Below are 5,673 nucleotides of genomic sequence, written 5' to 3'. Positions count from 1 at the left end.
ACATTGAGGATGAAAGGTTTACTTAAATCTGGCAAAGTCAGGGCAGGGGCCTGTAGCAATGCCTTTTTAAGGGCTTTGAAAGCTGACTGGTATTCTTCAGTCCAAATGAACTCCCCTTTTTCTTTTGTCAGGGGGTATAATGGAGCTGCTAAGGTAGCAAAACCCAGGATCCAGAGTCCACAGAATCCAGCCATCCCCAGGTATTCTCTTACCTGGTGAGGGGTGGTTGGGGTTGGGATCTGCATCACAGTCTGCTTCCTGGCTTCTGTAAGCCAACGCTGTCCGTCTTTCAGGGCATATCCTAAATAAGTCACTTCAGTCTGGCATAATTGTGCCTTTTTGGCTGAAACCCGGTACCCCAACTCACCTAACTCAGCCAGGAGCTTCTATGTCCCAAGTTTGCATTCTTCATTTGTTTCTGCAGCTAGAAGAAGATCATCTACATATTCCAAAAGAGTTACCTTGGGGTTATCAGTTTGGAAGGATGCAAGGTCTCGATGCAGGGCCTCATCAAACAAGGTGGGTGAATTCTTAAACCCTTGAGGCAGTCTTGTCCAGGTGAGCTGCCCTGTTCTTCTGTTCTCTGGGTCTTGCCATTCAAAGGCAAACAGGGGCTGGCTATTAGAGTGTAGCCTCAGACAAAAGAAAGCATCTTTGAGATCTAGGACCGTATACCACACTTGTCTGGGTGGCAAAGTACTAAGTAGGTTGTAAGGGTTTGGCACCATGGGATATATGTCTTGCACTCTCTTATTGACTTCCCTAAGGTCCTGTACTGGATGATAGTCATTTGTCCCTGGCTTCCTCACTGGGAGTAATGGAGTGTTCCATGGAGAGTTACAGGGAATTAGAATTCCCTGTTGGAGTAACCTGTCGATGTGTGGGCGTATGCCCTCCCAAGCTTCTCTGCTCATGGGATATTGTTGAACTCTTATAGGAGTGGCCCCAAATTTGAGTTCGACTACTATTGGAGGGGGCTGTTTTGCCATTCCCATCCCCCGTTTCAGCCCATGCTTGAGAGAATTGTTCAAGCCAATTTGCAACCCCTTGATGGGTTTGTTTGGTGGGCTTTGATATAGCTGATATTCTTCTCCTAATTGTAGAGAAAGTGCTAAGGCTTGGGGCACTTCAGTTCCCCAGGACAATTCTGGTCCAGAGGGGGCAAATGTAATTTGAGCTTTTAATTTTGTCAATAAGTCTCTTCCCAGTAAAGGCATAGAGCATTCAGGGATAACCAAAAATGAGTGAGTTACTTGGTTTTTTCTGAGATCCACAACCCTAGAAGTAGTCCATGGGTATAGTTTTTGTCCTGTAGCCCCAATCACAAGCATCTTTTTATCTTTCACTTTTCCCAAAGGAGTTTTTAGTACTGAGTATTCTGCTCCTGTATCAACCAGGAAGCTTACAGGGGTCCCCTCCACCTTCAAGTTTACCCTAGGCTCGGGGAGGGGTGCCGAGCCCCGTTCCTCCTAATCTTCATCACCCCCGAGTGTCAGTACTTTGGTCTTTTGCTTTTTCTTTGGGCATTCTCTGGCCCAATGGCCCCTATCCTTGCAATAGGAGCATTGGTCTGGTTCGAGGAATCATCGGGGTTGCTCTCTTCGGGGTCTCCTTGGTCCCTGCCTTCTCTCAACACTCAGGTTCCCTGTCTGTCTGGTCCTCTCTACTTTATTCCTATCCCTATCCACAACCTTGGCCAGTATTCTAGTCAAATTCTCTTCCTGTCTCCTATCCCTCCTGTCCTCTTCTTCTCTTCTTTCTCTCTTTCCCCTTTCCTTTTTTCTCCTCTTCTGTCTCTCGCTTATAATATACTTTCTCAGCCTCTTTAACTACATCTTGCAGGGTAAAGTCATGCAACCCTTCTATCCTTTGCAACTTCTTTCTGATGTCAGGGGCTGATTGGTGTATAAAACTCATGATCACAGATCCCTGCTGTCCTTCAGACAAGGGATCAAAAGGAGTGTATCTCCTATAGGCCTCCATGAGCCTTTCTAAAAACATTGATGGGGGCCCTGTCATCCTCTGCATGACTTCTCTTACCTTAGCCAAATTGGTGGGCCATCTAGCGGCTCCTCTGAGACCAGCCACAAGAGCTTGTCTATAATTGGACAGCTTCTCTCTACCTTGAGCTGTATTATAATCCCACTGAGGATGAGTCAGAGGAACTCCCTCCTCCATTTCAGCGGGAGTCTGGACTGGGCATCTGGCTACATGTAAGGAGGGTGGTTAGTTTTCCAGTTGTAAAGATCAGAGGATGAAAAAGGCCAGTACTGTAAAAGCTGTAAGCCATCTTGATCCCCTGAGGTGGGGGGCAATGGCTCTAAGGGGTAGGGCTACCCTGGAGTCTGCCGACACTGGAGAGGGGACTCTTCATCAGCTTCGGGTTCCCGCTGAAGGTCTGCCTCCTCCCTCAATCAGTGCAGAAGGTGCGGAGGGGGCTAGGGAGGCCAACGGCTGAGGCTCGGGCTCTACTAACTCTAATGGGGGAGGATAAGGAGGAGGAATAGGCCATTCAGGAGGTTCCTCTATGGCTGGATATACTTTTGGGGGAGTGGGGGGGGAGATGGCAGAACATTGTGTGCTCCCTCCCTCACTGGTTGCGGCTTTGGTTTCTCTTTGACCATGTCTTTCTGAATGGTTAAAACCTTAGGACCTGGGCAGCGGGGTAAGAAAAAAAAGGGAATCCATCAGGGAGGGAATCGCGCTAAGTCTTCCCACACCGCAATGTACGGCTGTTGGTCCTGGTGTGATTGTGGTCCATCCTGAAAAATAACAGCCTTTACGGCTTGAATAGTAAGCAGACCGAAAGTTCCCTGGGTGGCCACCCTACCCCAAAGGCAGGCCACTCCGAGGTACAGAAAGTTTGCCAGGTCCCCTTCTTTATCACTACGGATAGATTCTGTCCTCTCTCCCTAACGTCTTTCCAATGGTCTACCGTCAGGGATAAGGGAGATGTCATAGTCTGACCCATGACTAGAATTAGGAAAAACAAAAATGTCACAAGAGCAAGAGAAGCTAGAATGTCCAAGCACAATCGTCCCTTCCTGGTTCTGAACAACCAGCTAAATGCAAGCTCAGATGGGGGTTTTTTGCTCTCACCTCCTTCTTGGTAGGAGGAGGATTCCATCTCCCTTGTTCAGAAAACCAACAGTCAAGCTCTCCTGACTTTCTACTACCCCAGGCTCAACATCTAGGGTCCCTGCTCCCCCAGGCTCAACTTCTGGGGTCCCTGCTCCCCCAGGCTCAACTTCCAGGGTTACAATCTTTGTTTTTAACTGCCGCCGGCTGAAAACCAAAACCAAAACACAACTCAAAGGCGCCGAACTTCAAACACACCACACGCATGCCACACACACATACCTCCAAGTGGTCTTCGGGATTTCTGGGTGTCATGTGATCCCGGACGAGCCCCCAATTGAAAGATACTCCGAAGGGACCCTCACTCAAGTCCCAGGAGACATGCACCCAGTGAAACACGAGAGGCCACCTTGATGCAAAGCACACAAGGTTTTTATTCAGAGTGTTCCGGGCGGACCCCCAATCTCACACAGGAGACAAGGAATCTCATGGAGGCTAAGGTTTTAGGAGTTTATATAGGAAAAAAGGTCTGAGGGAACAAAGGAATCAGGGAGGCTATACATGATTGGTTATTTTAAATGTAGTTTGTGCAGATTAGAGTTGAAAATTCCAAAAAAAGGGAGTGAAAAAGGAGTGCTATTCAAGGTTTCTAGTTGACCTTTAGCTAATACCTAAGGGGACCAGATGGCTCATTATTCAATGTCTGCCCAGATGTGTCCCAGGAGCCTAGGCTCCGGACATGCCCTATCTCCATGTTTTATGTCTTGCTGACCTGGGCTATGGGCATATCCTTGTATTTTTGCCCTATCTTTGTGGTTTTATGTCTCCCTGACCTTTCAGTCTCCCTTTTGATCTGTTTTCACAGGCCTGGCCCCTGAGGTTTTTGGTAATCCTTTCCTTTGCTAACACCAGTCTCAAATTTAACTCTTTCAATCTCAGGCTTACGTGGGCAAGTTTGTGCTGAATTTTTTCTTTTCACTTCCCTCATCATGTTTCTCTGTACATTCTTGTATGCCTACTCTTTTTCATACAGGTATAGCTCTAGGAAAAAGCCATTAACCAGTTTTATGCAATCCTTAATGAACAGTCTAAGGGCTGGCTGGGGAGATGGCTCATGAGATAGCATATTTATAGAAATATAACAATTTTACTGATGCTTATCTCAGGTGATGGAATTTTAATTTTCCTTTGTCAGTTATATGCTACTATCATAATCTGAGTAAAATGGTAACTTCTATATAAAGTCAATAAACACTAAGAAAGAATATTATTTCCCTCAAATATCCTAGGGTAGATAGCCTTAGAAATAATCTGTGTGGCCTTTATCAAGTCATCAGTTATGGTTCTGTGTACTGGCTGGTTTTGTGTGTCAACTTGACACAGGCTGGAGTTATCATAGAGAAGGGAGCTTCAGTTGGGGAAATGCCTCCAGGAGATCCAGCTGTGGGACATCTCTCAATTAGTGATCAAGGGGGTAGGGCCCCTTGTGGGTGGTGCCATCCCAGGGCTGGAAGTCTTGGGTTCTATAAGAGAGTAGGCTGAGTAAGCCAGGGAAAGCAAGCCAGTAAGGAACATCCCTCCATGGCCTCTGCATCAGCTCCTGCTTTCTGACCTGCTTGAGTTCCAGTCCTGACTTCCTTTGGTGATGAACAGCAATGTGGAAGTAAGCCAAATAAACCCTTTCCTCCTCAACTTGCTTCATGATCATGATGTTTGTGCAGGAATAGAAACCCTGACTAAGACATTCTGTAACTTGGGTTCATCTGGAAGATGCAGCTTCTCATCATTACACAGCTAGTATCTGTGTTAAGTAGGAGGAAAATAATGAATAAAAAAACACTTAAAAACTGTAATGTGCAACAGAGATCTCATTTGTCTCTAATTTCGCTGTCTCTTAGCACTGTTTTCTACAGCTTTTATCTTTGTGTTTTGATACTAGGTAAGAAGAACAGTGTTAACTAAAATTCCCAAGAGGACCACTACAAAAATTTTATTTTTCTTTCATGAAAAGATTGGAGCTGAGCCAGTTCCCATAGTTTTCTGTACTCACATCAAATCTTGGATGTAATTTACACAGAAAAAAGGCCAATGCTTTGCTTGAGTTCTGTAAAAATTCCATGCCCAAGTCATATGATTGCATGTGGGACTCAAAGACATATTCAATGCTTCTAAAATACATTGTTATCAAGGCATTTCTCCAACTGTTGGGCCAAAACTGAATGGAAATGCTTTATAAAGAATTTTGCTTTTATTTGGTGTCTGGAGAGAACTCTTATGCTTGGTAAGATTGGAAGACTTTGGATGTTAGTTACAAGAGCCTTTTCATTCCTCCAGGCAGCCATGTATAGTTATGCAGTTAATAAAAGTCTGGCTGAGGCTAATGTTGGAAAGCATATGTTCACAGCTGCTGGAGGAGTTGTTCTCAATTAAAATTTGTGATAATTATTTGTACACTCAACATCTTCTGTAGTTAAATTAGTCTGGTTTGGGTCAAAACTAATTTGAAATGATAACATGCCTTTTCATATCTGGTATTTAACTAAATGGCTTCTCCTTTTGTGGTCTGTGATAAATCAAGACAGAACATATTTAATA

At 45.1% G+C, this 5,673-nt stretch overlaps 1 pseudogene; it reads right to left on the bottom strand.

The window, feature by feature from the left end:
- LOC116089507 overlaps positions 1–2,971 on the bottom strand; it is a 4,866-nt pseudogene extending 1,895 nt beyond the window's left edge.
- Positions 2,972–5,673: the final 2,702 nt, after the last annotated feature.

Source organism: Mastomys coucha, unplaced genomic scaffold (genome assembly GCF_008632895.1).
Source record: "Mastomys coucha isolate ucsf_1 unplaced genomic scaffold, UCSF_Mcou_1 pScaffold14, whole genome shotgun sequence".
NCBI lineage: Eukaryota > Metazoa > Chordata > Mammalia > Rodentia > Muridae > Mastomys > Mastomys coucha.
The sequence above is the reverse complement of the archived record's forward strand: the minus strand, read 5'-3'. Positions and strand labels throughout refer to the sequence as shown.